This window comes from Bufo bufo, chromosome 4 (genome assembly GCF_905171765.1).
Source record: "Bufo bufo chromosome 4, aBufBuf1.1, whole genome shotgun sequence".
NCBI classification, from domain to species: Eukaryota; Metazoa; Chordata; class Amphibia; order Anura; family Bufonidae; genus Bufo; species Bufo bufo.
Window position 1 is genome coordinate 615,798,976 of NC_053392.1, and position 14,075 is coordinate 615,813,050.

A 14,075-nucleotide genomic window follows, 5' to 3' on the forward strand; every position below is an offset into this window, starting at 1 on the left:
AGAAAAGATAACACTTTAGCTGGGTCAGATAACAATTGATGAGACAATAATTCAAAATGGATGATGCACCGATTTAAGAAGCCATGGCATAACTTTGGGTCTCCATCATAATGTGGAGGAGGAGATAGTCTGGGACCAGAACATCTAGTAGATGTAGCTTGCGGAGTAGGAGCAGGAGCTAAGGCTGTAGCAGGTGACTGTGGTACCGCAGTGACTGTTAAAATAACTTCCGGGCGAGTGTATACATTATATAGGAATGATTGGATCAGTCTTTTTGCTGTGACAGTTGGAAGAGTTCTGATAGTCCTATCTGGCGTGGCTCAGCAGGATGAATGGCCTCAGCTTACTGTAATAGACACTGAGTGTGGACCCACTGTACCAACTAACCGATTTGGCTACGGGTTAAACTGAAAGGACATTGTCCTGGTGGTACCCTGGCATTCACCATTTAACCCCTTTACAGAGATCTTGACTTTGCAGGAATATTCCTGTATGCTGTTTGTGGCAGCTGACTGACGGGGATCAGAGACACCGGTGCAAAGCACTTAAGAAACAAGTAATATATGTAATCACGTGAAACATAAGAAAATAATCCAGCGGCACTCACCAATCGACGAGCTGTAGCCAGAAGAAGCGCTTCGTGCGCGAAACGGCCATCGCAGCTTACTGTTTGGTTGCACTGTATCGTGTCTGCTCCTGACCCGTGGTGAATAAAGTAAATGAAAACGTCGATTGGGGAGTGCCGTTGGATTACTTTCTTATGTTGCACGTGAATTATTAATGCCTGACACCAGCTGAGCACCGCCTGACCAGGGGATACGCTGAACATTGTCCGTAGCTGTACTTGCAGGAGGAAGCTGGGTTATGGTGCACAGTGCCATTGGATCTGTTGTCTAACTCCGTTGATCAATATGTGTAATCAGGCTGAGTTCAGGGCAGGCAGTGTGCTAGTGTATACGAGAAAGCAATCCAAAGTTAGGACAGGCAACATTCGTACGTGTCCAAGAAAGTAATTCGAAGTCAGGGCAGGCAGCGAAGAATCATAGTTGAGAAAAAGGCGGGATTTGTATACAGGATGACAAACAGAAAAATCACATCTTCCAATTTTGCCCAGGTCCACACTTTGTCTAAGGCCTCTTGCACACATCTGTTGTGGTTCCGTTCTGTGCAAACTTCAGTCCCCAATGCACTGGCAACGTCTGTGCGACGGTCGGGATGGATCCAGACCCATTCAAATTAAATGGGTCCGTGATCCTTCCATTCTGCAAAAAGATAGAACAAGTTTTATTTTTTTGCGGAATGGAAGCATGGATCGGAACCCTGCAGAAGCACTCCGTAGTGCTTCAGTGGGGTTCCATTCCGTGCTACCGTTCCACACCGCACCTCCCGATATGCGGACCCATTTAAGTGAATGGGTCCGTATCCATGATGCGGAATGCATAAGCCGATGCCCCATGTATTGCAGAACCGCCGTATGTGACCTGCAATACAGCCACGGGAGCACAACGGCCGTGTGCAAGAGGCTTAAAACTGGCCTTGCCTTGGGCATTTTGTCCAGAGAAGTTCAGATCCTTGTATACAGGTTAAAGAATGAATACTAGATATTTCCTTTTATTTCACACCCTGTTTTAACCAGTGCTAACTGGATTGCAGCTGGGAGGGTCCACTGCTAGGATTATCTAAAGCTTTTCGGACCTCCTACTACAGTTTCATGGGACATATGTCCCTCCTGGACTTTACCTAGACCCCCTCTTACAGATGCTAAATTAACAAAAAAAAAATTCTTTATAATTTTTGGGATTCATCCTGCATTGTCATGTATGATGACAAACTGCAGATCCTTAGCATCTCTATGGACTTTTCCTTCTATGGACATACCTGGCTTGTCAGTTTTCTACTATATTTGATGTTTCACACAATTACTACTACAATTTTATCACAGTTAGGCATCATGCACACGACTGTGGTGTGTTTTACGGTCTGCAAATCGCAGATCCGCAAAACATGAATGGCGTCGGTGCACGTTCCGCAACTTGCGGAACTGCATGGACAGCCTTCAATATAAATGCCTATTCTTGTCCGCAAAGCGGGGCCACGGAACGGAGCAACAGATGTGGACAGCACACGGAGTGCTGTCTGCATCTTTTGCGGCCCCCGTTGAAGTGAATGGGTCCACATCTGAGCCGCCAAAACGTTGGCTCGAATGCGGACCCAAACAACGGCCGTGTGCATGAGGCCTTAGGCTACATGCACGCGAACGTTGTTTGTTTCAGTGTCTGTTCCATTTTTTATGCGGATAGGATGCGGACCCATTTATTTCAATGGGTCTGCAAAAAACGCGGACAGCACACCGCGTGCTGTCCGCATCAGTATGTCCATTCCGTAGCCCCGCAAAAAAAATAGTGCATGTCCTATTTTTTTTCTAGTTTGTGGACAAGGATAGGCATTATTATTACATTACATTTAATAAATAGAAATATAATGGAACAATAAGGAATAATCAATCTTAATATCTTATGACATGATTATCCCATAGGAAGGAAACAGGATGATCATTACAGAGGGAAACTCAAGTCAACATTGTGAGTCTCTTCATCCACAAAGAAGGAACCTTCATCACCAAAATACTCTCTTTCATATAATCTGTTCTGTGAACTGGAAATTAGGGATTCAGTTTGGTAATATTAAGAGTGGGATGTAAAAATTTTAATCCTCATAAGAATTGTCAAAAATCCATAAAATCAGGCACATTAGCAGGCATACTGGGTCCTAGAATTTGACCATTCTGTAGTAGTAGCTTGTAACTCGGTAAATGAAATTCCATGTTAAGAAAACTTGAGATATTTAATGACAGTTCAGAGATAAAAAATTATCTTTACTACAGCAGTACTTTCCCCCTTTAGTAGAGATTTTCTTATTTTTCTCAGACTAAACACTCTTGAACCATTTGTTTAAAAATTTCGATTCTGATAGTAGGGTTCTCCACATCTTCAGCTCTATAGATCATATCTGTAATTCAAGTAGCCATTGATAAATCCCTTCCAGTATAAGTGGTTGTGAAGTGACAGTCACCTGTTATGGCCACGATGTCAACACCTTTAGCAGCAATTGACAACACCAGGGAACCCCGACGATCAGCTCAGGTAAGCCTTGTGGCTGCTTTCTACGCCAACCGTCTCATTCGTCGTTAATATGGCCTAGAAGCAGCTCAGTGATATTGAAGTGAATGAGACTAAGCTGCAATACCAAGCAAATCCGCTATCCCATGGAAAGCATTGTGCTTTGTAAGCTGCAAGGAGGCCTCCTCAAACAGCTGATCGGTGGGGGTCTTGAGTGTCAACCCCCCCCCCCCCCCAATCTGATATTGATGACCTATCTTGAAGACAGGTCAGACTTCTCCCCTGTGTGAGCTTTCTGATGTCGAATAAGACTTGATTGAAGGATAAAACATATCCCACATTCTGAACATGAAAATTTCTTCTGTCCTTCTAAGTGGATTCTTAGATGTTTCACAAGAGATGATTTTCCACTAAAACATTTCCCACATTCTGAGCATGAAAATGGCTTCTCTCCTGTGTGAATTCTTTGATGTGCTACAAGCATTGCTTTCATTCGAAAACACTTCCCACATTCAGGACACAGAAAAGGCTTCTCTCCTGTGTGAATTATCTGATGATTAACAAGAGCTGATTTATGACTAAAACATTTTCCACATACTGAACATGAAAATGGCTTCTCCCCACTGTGATTTCTCTGATGTCCAACAAGGTGTGATTTCACACTAAAACATTTACCACATTCAGGACATGAAAATGGCTTCTCCCCTGTATGAAGTCTTAAATGTGTCACAAGGACCACATTATCACTAAAACATTTTAGACATTCTGAACATGAAAATGGCTTCTCCCCTGTATGAATTCTTAAATGTTTCACAAGATTAGATTTCCGACTAAAACATTTCTGACATTCTGAACATGAAAATGGCTTCTGTCCTAAGTGGCTTCTTAGATGTATCAAAAGACCAGATTTCTCACTAAAACATTTCCCACATTCTGAGCATGAAAATGGCTTCTCTCCTGTGTGAATTCTTTGATGTATAACAAGATCTGATTTATGACGGAAACACTTTCCACATTCAGTACACATAAACGGCTTCTCTCCTGTGTGAATTCTCTGATGTCTCACAAGACCAGCTTTCTGACTAAAACATTTCTGACATTCTGAACATGAAAATGGCTTACCCACTGTATGAATTCTTAAATGTGTCACAAGAACAGATTTATGACTAAAATATTTCCCACATTCCGAACATGAATACGGCTTCTCCCCTGTGTGACTTCTCTGATGTCCAACTAGATTAACTTTACTTGTAAAAGATTTTCCACATTCAGAGCATGAAAATGACTTTTTATCTCTGCAATTTCTCTCATCTAATCTTTCTTTATATCTCTTCTTAAAAGGTTTCCCATGTGAAAACATTTTTCCTCGCTTCTGTTTAGTTCTTCTTTTGTCAGTCAGTGATTGATTAGATGAAGGTTTCTTGTGACCAGCGGTATCGGTGGATAGATCTCCACTGTGAAGGACTGAGGGTACATTAGGAGTTATTGAATTAGCTTGTGTGGTATTGTTATCTTCTGCTTTATCATAGGAAGATAAAGGAAAATTCTTATGGTATACTCTCATCCTGTTTTCACCTAGAAAATTAAACAAAAGTTAATTTTTTTCCCGAAGCAATTTTTTTAAAATTATTAATCAATCAAGGTTTTTTTGAAACAATAGTAAGCCAGAAAAAATAAAATAAATAAAACATGTAAGATAATAGTATAGTGTACAGTTTTAAAGGTAGATTTAAAGGAACCAATAATCGTCTTGATTATTGGGAACGACAGTTCATGCGAGCGATCTTCCTGATAATCTCGCCATCTAAATGTGCCGCTGATCACCTGATGAACGAGCAAAACGATTGTTCATCAGGTGATCCAGCTTCTCATGCAGGCACCACCAATCATTGTTTCTGGACAGCAGATCGTGTGGTTTAAACAGCGATCTGCTTCCCAGAAACAATGATTCTGTATGTGGATGAGGGATCTCTATAGCGATCCCTCATCCTCATACTGTGAAAGAGTTCGCTGCTTGAAAATGCAGCGTTCTCCTTCACTGAACGAGCAGCCAGCTGTCCGGAAGGAACGCTTCCTTCCTGACAACCAGTCGATCCATCAGCCCGTCTAATCTTGTCTTGAGTTTTTAGGAGTTTTTAGTTGTCCAAGAATATATTCCCTTGTAGAGATGGTGACAAGTGTTTCTATCCAGACCATACAGTCCAATACATCCCAATGTCAACAGACAACAAAAGTTCCAGAAATTCAAAAAAGATACCACCAAAAATGAATCTAATAGATATCATAGAGTGGAAGGAAATTCAGCATGAACATGTACACATCACCTGTGTATACGCTTAATGTATGGCCCTATTAGATGCATTAAAAAACCATATCTCACCCAAGTGCTTTGAGGAAAATTATCAAAACTAGAGCAGGTGGCCACCATTCAGATTCCAACTATAGTAAGACAACCTTTGGAAAATTAAATAAGTGATTTGATTGGTTGTCATGGGCAGCAAATCCATTTTCCTTTCAACAAGCTTTGATACATCTTCTCCTTGTTTTGATCGCTGTTGTGCCCTATTTGTGCTTTACATATTATGGCAACTTTCTTCTTTATTTTTCTTACACCTTTCCTTTTTCCATTCTCAGCCCTTGTATCCCCCTTAACCCCTTTTTTCCTGTTGTTCCATTGCTGCATTCTATATTTTTCAATTGCAATTTTAGGGCACACACTTAATTATTTATTTTTGTTAACTCTTTTTGGATGGGAATGTGAAAAAACAACAGCAATTCCACCACTGATTTTTGCATTTTACAATGTTTACCATGTGGCATAAAAAATATGTTTGCTTCATTCTGCAGATCAGTATGATTGCTCGAATACACTTGAATAGGAAGGAGCCGTCCCATAGAAGTGAATAGGATGGCTTCTTGTAATTACACTACTAACTGCTGCAATGTCGACGGCAAGCAGGTAAACAATGAAAGGAAGGCAGCACTCGCACGAAGCGCGGCCTTCTCTTTAATTAACTGATTGGCACGGGTGCCAAGTGTCGGACCCCCGCCAATATGATATTGATGACCTAACCTGAGGATAGGTCATCAATATTAAAATCCTGGAAACCCCCTTTGAGCTCCTGAACTCTGATCATGACGGTTGGATGGTGAAACATTACAAAAGAGAGAAAGAAATGAACCTCCCTGCGCTCCCTAAGTTTAGATGTATAAAAATCAACCCGGGTGGGGTGATACCGCAGCTAGAATGTCCTGAAAAGGAGCTGTTGTCCTCCTTGAGGTAAAATAAGAGTGAAAATCAGTGTGTCACCCGTGGGTGGCACTGGTCATAAGCGCAGGAAATACAGTCTAAGCGGCTACTGATGCTGGGTGAGAGAACTGGATGGACTGAGGACGCGATCAGAGTGGGGGGAGGGGAGACAATATACCGGCAAAGTGCAGCGTCCACCGGCTGTCTCAATAGAGGGGTATGAGGTGAGACTACTAAGGTTGGGAGCATATGGATGATACCAGTGTAATTCCTACCTGAAAAGGGGTTGGCTCTGGTGTGCGTACTGCTTGCGGTTGATGGAACCTTCTTTCCTATCCTGCTTCTGTGGAGTATTCTAGGTAGAAAACTTCCTTCTGAGTTGGCGTGGGCTCTTCTTTCACCTTCTAGCGTGAGCGCTGCCCCGGCCGGAAGCAAGCGCTCTGCGAGGTGGCTGGTTACTTTGGTTGTCCTAGAAACCGGGTCGGTGACGTCACCTGCGGCAATACTGTAGCCTCCGTAGGACAAAAAACCTTCCTACGCGTTTCGGGGCCGTGCGGGCTCCTTCGTCAGGGATAGTTTGTTATCAATGTCCGTGGAGGTTAAATAGCTGACTCGGTTTCCAAGGTAACCACGTCAACAAGCAACCATAAGAGCAGGCGTGCAGGTTACCAGACCGCTATGCAGTATAGATTTATAGTGATGCAATTAGGTTCATAGTTCTTTTATTACATTAGCAATCCGAAGGACACCATGTATATATATACTTTGATGATGATTGATAATTGCCCTATGGATCCAATCGTCCTCAAGTGTGTGTATTTATTGGAAAGCAAAAAGTTCTATTTCCTGGTTTAACCCGTGTGGTGCCAGGCTGTTGTATCTAAAGATCCATTTACTTTCCACTCTAGACATGAGTTTGATGTAATCCCCTCCCCTGCTCTCCTGTTTAACTCTCTCTATGCCCCCAAATTTGGATCCCAGGAACTTCCCTTGATGGAATTCCACATAGTGGCGGGATAGGGGGTGATGGTCTACTTTTTTATGGATATTGTTGATGTGCTCCCTGATCCTGGTTTTTAATTCTCTTTTTGTACGTCCAACATAGATTTTGTGGCAGGGGCACTGGATGTAATAAATAACCCCTTTAGTGTTGCAGGAGATATAGTCCCTGATGGTAAATTTACCTTGTGGGGTATGAAGTTCAAATAGGGGTTTTATTAGATGTTTCACAGTTTTACAATTCTTACACAGACGGCAGGGAAAAAAACCTTTTTTCAGACATGATTGGTGCCTCAATGTATGTCTTTTCTCAGATGGAGCTATTAGATTAGCTAGATTAGAGGCTTTCCTAAAAATGAATGTGGGTTTCAGAGGAATCTTCTCCCCTATGATTTTATCATACTTGAGAATGTCCCAATGTCTATAAATGATTCTTTTAAATGTACCCACCCCTGTACTGAATGTAGTAATAATGGGGACCTTTATTTGGTTGACATCCTCACTGGCAGGGGTGTCCTTGTCTATTATTTTATCTTTTAGTAGTACTTGCCTGTCCATAACACTGACAATGTTGGTAATTGGAATCAATGTTTTTGACTCATACCCTTTTGCCAGAAATTTTTTATTTAGATCTACTACTTCCTGTTGGTAATCAGTGTCCGTGGTGCAGTTTCTACGGGCCCTGATATACTGACCGTAGGGGATGTTGTTCAACCAAGATGGGCAGTGACAACTTCCCAAAGGAATAAAGCTATTGGTATCGGTTGGTTTATGATATGTTTTAGTATATATAGACCTGTCCTCAATGAATATAGTTAAGTCCAAGAAGTTGATTTCTTTTTTGTCATATGAAGGAGTAAAATGCAGATTAAAATCATTTTTATTCAAATTGGCTAAAAAATTGTCGAGGGAAGACTCATCCCCCTTCCAGATAAAAATGACATCGTCAATGAACCTTTTCCAGAGGACCAGACCCGCACCGAGCTCCCCCTCGGGGAATATAGTGGGCTCCTCCCATCTACCCATATAGAGGTTGGCGAAGCTCGGTGCGAATCTGGTCCCCATTGCGGTCCCCCACGTCTGGAGATAAAAATCTGGACCATACTTAAAATAATTATGCTCTAGGATGAACGTTATACAATCGCACGTAAAATTGATTTGTTCCTCAGATATAGTTTGATCTTTTTTTAAAAAATATTCCACAGCATCACGGCCCTTTTTTTTATCGATTACTGTGTATAGGGCAGTCACGTCCAAAGTGCCCAAAAGGAAATCCGTCTGCCATTCAATCCCTTCTAAAATTTGGAGGATATTTTTCGTATCTTTAAGATACGCCGGGTAGTTTTAAAACCTGTTCTTGCAATAAAATGTCCACATACTTGGATAGGTTGGAGATGAGGCTATCAATCCCTGAAATTATGGGTCTGCCCGGTGGGCAAGTTTTATTCTTGTGAATTTTAGGGAGATAGTAAAAGATTGGTATCTTAGGGCTTTGGTTGTTAATAAAGAGGATTTCGTCCTTAGAAAGGGCTCCCATATTCTTCCCCTTTTGAATTAATAGATTCAGTTTGCTTTTATATATTGTTGTGGGGTCGAGACTGAGTTGCTTATACGTCTTTCGATCCGAAAGCAGTCTTAGGGCCTCCTGATGGTAGTCCTTCTGGTCAAGTATGACCAATCCACCCCCTTTGTCTGCTGGTCTAATAATGATCTGATTGTTCGTTTGTAGGGATTTGATGGCTCTACTCTCCCCCTTGGATAGGTTATAAGGACTAGTTTTCTTATTGGGATTGATCCGAAGTAAGTCCTTAATGACCAATGATTGGAAGGTGATTAGGGAATCAGAGTATTCGGAAATGGGGTTAAATTTTGATGTAGGTTTTAAGTTAGTATGGGTGAATTTGTTGTCAATATCCACATAATTTTGTGTATCCATCCTTCCAGTCCTTGAGTTTAGTTCTGGTATCCCTAAAGTCTGATTGGGGCGCATACTAACAACTCCAATATTTGTGTCTCCTCTTATTTGTGTCTTTGTTGGTATTTTAGTTGTTGTAGATGCTGTAATATTTGCATGAGTATTGGCTTGTTTATTCATTAGTAATTGTTTTTCCTTTTTAATAAAAAATTTTTTAAAGCCAAATTCCGTAGGAATTTTTTCACCCCAATGAATGCATCAAATGTATTCAGTTTAGAAGAGGGGGCAAATTTTAAACACTTATTAAGGAGGGTAAGTTCTTCATTGCTTAAAGTATGGCTGCTAAGGTTGAATATACCTTCCCCCAGACTTTTTTGTTTTTCTTTGATTTTGGTTAAGCCTCGTCCTCTTCTCCCCCTTTTGTTTTTTTTCTTTTTGTTTGATTCCTTGTGCGAAAAAAATCCTTATTAACAGTCTTCTTAATTTTTTTGCTCGTAACAGTATTCCGTGGTCTATTTTGTTTAGGGCTATTTCTAATAATAGTATTGATAGTACTGGCTCCTTTGACTACCGTGGCATAGCTTAGTTGATTTTCTGCTGTATTATGTACATCTGTATGGGACCCTTGGATAATGTCCCCCACTGGGGGTGGTGTATCCTCAATGACTGCAAACTCGTCTATTGTCTCTAAGATCGCGTATCTATTAGGGGATATGATTGAGCCGTTCTCCTGTTGCTGAGGTCTTAATTCCCTGGTGTTAGATTCCAAAGTTTGAACCGGTGATGCCTGGGTCCTAGCCCTTACTTTTTCACAGGGGTTCTCCTCATTCACTCGGCTATCCTCATATACTGATAGGATATTCAAGGTGCAATCACACCATGTGCTGTCTATGGTGTCAAAGTCCCCATCAGATACTGGGCTCACTGTTGATTTAATACCTGCTAAATCCACTGCACTATCTGTTTCTGATATGTCTCTGTTGAATTTCTTCGTTTTTCTGACTATTATGGCATCTTCTTTGTTTTTAATTCTGTTTTTTACTGACCTAGAAATTCTTATTAGATCCTCCTCTTCTTTATATGGTCTGATTTTGTCAAAGAGTTCTAGTATCTCTTGGTTATTTCTCCTCAAGCTATCCTTTCTTTTTTCAATAATAAAAACTACTGCTTTTTTAGAAAAATCATGAAATAGGGTGTCCCATTCCTTGAGGGTGATGGTATCCCCCAAATCTCCATTAAGAGGTTTGGACACCTTAAGGCCCTTGGGGACCGTATCATTCTCTAAATATTTTTCCAATGAGGAGACTTCCCATAAGTCCCGCATCTCTGTTATTAATAGTTGTTCTAGTCTTTTGACATTGTTAATCATCTCATTTTTCTTTTCTTTCCATAAATAGTTTGGTTGATTTAAGGTATCTTTTTTGTTGTTAAAGAATGTCTGTATAAAGATCATTCTATCTCTCCTATCATACCATAATTCGCTCATGGTGGACAGTAGCGGTATGCTGCAGGGGGGATTGTAACAGAAACAATACAAAAGAGAGAAAGAAATGAACCTCCCTGCGCTCCCTAAGTTTAGATGTATAAAAATCAACCCGGGTGGGGTGATACCGCAGCTAGAATGTCCTGAAAAGGAGCTGTTGTCCTCCTTGAGGTAAAATAAGAGTGAAAATCAGTGTGTCACCCGTGGGTGGCACTGGACATAAGCGCAGGAAATACAGTCTAAGCGGCTACTGATGCTGGGTGAGAGAACTGGAGGGACTGAGGACGCGATCAGAGTGGGGGGAGGGAGACAATATACCGGCAAAGTGCAGCGTCCACCGGCTGTCTCATAGAGGGGTATGAGGTGAGACTACTAAGGTTGGGAGCATATGGATGATACAGTGTAATTCCTACCTGAAAAGGGGTTGGCTCTGGTGTGCGTACTGCTTGCGGTTGATGGAACCTTCTTTCCTATCCTGCTTCTGTGGAGTATTCTAGGTAGAAAACTTCCTTCTGAGTTGGCGTGGGCTCTTCTTTCACCTTCTAGCGTGAGCGCTGCCCCGGCCGGAAGCAAGCGCTCTGCGAGGTGGCTGGTTACTTTGGTTGTCCTAGAAACCGGGTCGGTGACGTCACCTGCGGCAATACTGTAGCCTCCGTAGGACAAAAAACCTTCCTACGCGTTTCGGGGCCGTGCGGGCTCCTTCGTCAGGGATAGTTTGTTATCAATGGTGAAACATGTAGGAGAACTTTAAGTTTGGTCTTTGTTTTAACATAAATTCAAAAGACTTGAGAATAAATAAGCTTATGCGGGCTAAGTGAATAAATATATTTACAAAATCTGCTAAAAAAAATATAAGGCCTTCCGGGGGTGGGTCACCCAGTATGGCCGCATTTTAACAACACTCTCCACACAAGCCGCAAAGTCCGCCGCCATCGGCGTCCAAAAGGGCGACCAACGCGACACTAAAGAGGGGACAAGTCCCCTGTGGTAGCGCGGCTTGGAGGGCGCAAGTCATCACTGACCCGGAGTCCACAGCAGTGAGCCACACAGCATTTGTGTAGGCCGCCGGTCCGCACAGCCTCGGCTTGCACTCCCTCCCTGATGCCGGGCCTCTTCAATCTTGGCTATCGGGGCCAACAACGGAGCCGATGCCCGCATTACAATAAAAAATGGCGATCCTACACAGACTCCCATCCTGGAGTGAAGAAGGTGCCATACCTGCAGTACAAGGGACTTGTGAGTACTTTCAAGATGGCGCTTCCCTCTTCATGCTGAAAATTCCCTCACTTATCTTCACACAGTCACTTTTGAGCCAATAGTGACACCTTGTGGCCTATTATGGAATATCATCATTAATTACCAGCACTGATGCTTCTACAACTCTTTATGGCCAAATTTTGCTTTGCCTTCCTAATGGTATAAATATCTTAAAAGGATTATCCTCCCAAATACCTAACACAATTCAAACATCAGTTACACAGGCTTAAACCTAACAGAGATTATGGACAAATTTGTGGCCAAGAACTGTTCTAGAACAACACGTACCACCTCTCAGACGCAATCTGCCATAGCTGCCACTGATACCTGTCACCGCCAGCTCTCTGAGAAGCTCTGGCAGACGTTCTTCTGTACCTCTTGCATGATGTTCTTTGTTTTGGTTTCACTTTGTCATCCCTTTTCCTTCTCCCAGCTGTCATCTATTTACACTGATTGCCTCCCTTTATATCCCCTCCCATACTGCCTCACTTTGCGGTTTATACTACTTCCTGGATTGTGCTCACTGCTAGATGCTGCAACTGCTGGTTCCTCAGATAAGTCTTTTCCTTTATTTGTGTTTCCGTGCTGGCTTGATTCTAGGTGACCCTGACTACCTTCGTATTAAGTGCAGGGAGCCGGTGGTCGTGTCCACTGTTTTCAGGTGTCACACAGTCTAGGTATGAGGGCATGCAATTTTCTATCATAAAGATCTTTGCATGGGCAGAGCAGTCAGGGAGAGCTCTAGGGGTTTTATAGGGCTCACCCATATGTTCCTTAGTTTGGGATCAAGTCAGTCGGATGTTTATTTATAACTTCCAGTTTTCTGTAACACCATCCGTGACAATACCTCAACTAAAATGTCCAAATCTGCTGGCAAATTGCCAAAAAAGGAATACTCAAGGCTCCTCTCAATCAGCCTCGGATATGAACTTATTAACCCTTATCATCTGAACTTAATCATCAAAACCCAAGAAATTACACTCCCACAAACACTACAGAATCTTACGGATATTGGGCAACTCTCAGAATATACCCTAAATCTGGATAAATCTGAAGCCATGCTCCTTAAAGTCCACAAGAGACCGAGGTGGACTGCTCATTACCCATTTCAATGGCGCTCACACTCTATACTGTATCATACCTGGGCATACAGATCACCAAGTCACCAGGCAAATTATACAATGCAAACATCGCTCCCTATATACGTGCGCTTGAGGACACATTGGCAGGCTGGCGACACCTTCCTTTGTCCTATATGGGGCGGGCGTACCCTTTTAAGATGGTGGAATTCCCCCGCTTGGTATACCTTTTACATTCACTACCAATATATTTACGCCCTAGGGATGAGAAGAAAATCAACTGTCTATACACAGAAGGTTTATCCCTTTCAGCCTCTCCTCCTAAGGACGTCCAATGTGCGGCATGCAGGGCAGAGATAATCACTCAGGAATGCAGCCTTCTCAGTACAATGGGGGATACGTGCATGTTATCTAACAATCCCTGACTCACTACATTACATGGAATATCATTACAAAAAGGTGACATAATATTTAAAGGGGACAGAACCAATCAGTACTTAATTATGTATGTAAAATACACTTTCAACACAGTTCATCCTCATCCTTCCTACCCTATAAGTGGCCGTGCCAGTACCTCTTTTGGGAATTTTCTGAAAAATTTAAAGATTTACTTTTAAACTTCTAAGCCTTCTAACGTCCCCAAAAATGGCATTTACAAACTGATCCAAACATGAAGTAGACATATTTTTGAAGGTATTACTATCTATTATAAAAAGTAGAGAAATTGAAATTTGCTAAATTTTTTGTAAATTTGGTATTTTTCTATAAATAAAAATGAAATTTTTTGACTCAATTTTATCACTGTCATGAAGTACAATATGTGACGAGAAGACAATCTCAGAATGGCCTGGATAAGTAAAAGCGTTTTAAAGTTTTCACCACATAAAGTGACACATGTCAGATTAGCAAATAATAGCCTGGTCCTTAAAGTGAAATATGGCAGGGTCTTTAAGGGGTTAATAAAGACATTTAC

At 41.8% G+C, this 14,075-nt stretch overlaps 1 protein-coding gene across 1 annotated transcript in view; it reads right to left on the minus strand.

The window, feature by feature from the left end:
- Nucleotides 1–14,075, minus strand: part of LOC120999664 (oocyte zinc finger protein XlCOF6-like) — a 2,208,135-nt gene that overhangs the window by 718,929 nt on the left and 1,475,131 nt on the right. The gene's annotated exons all lie outside the window — the stretch shown is intronic.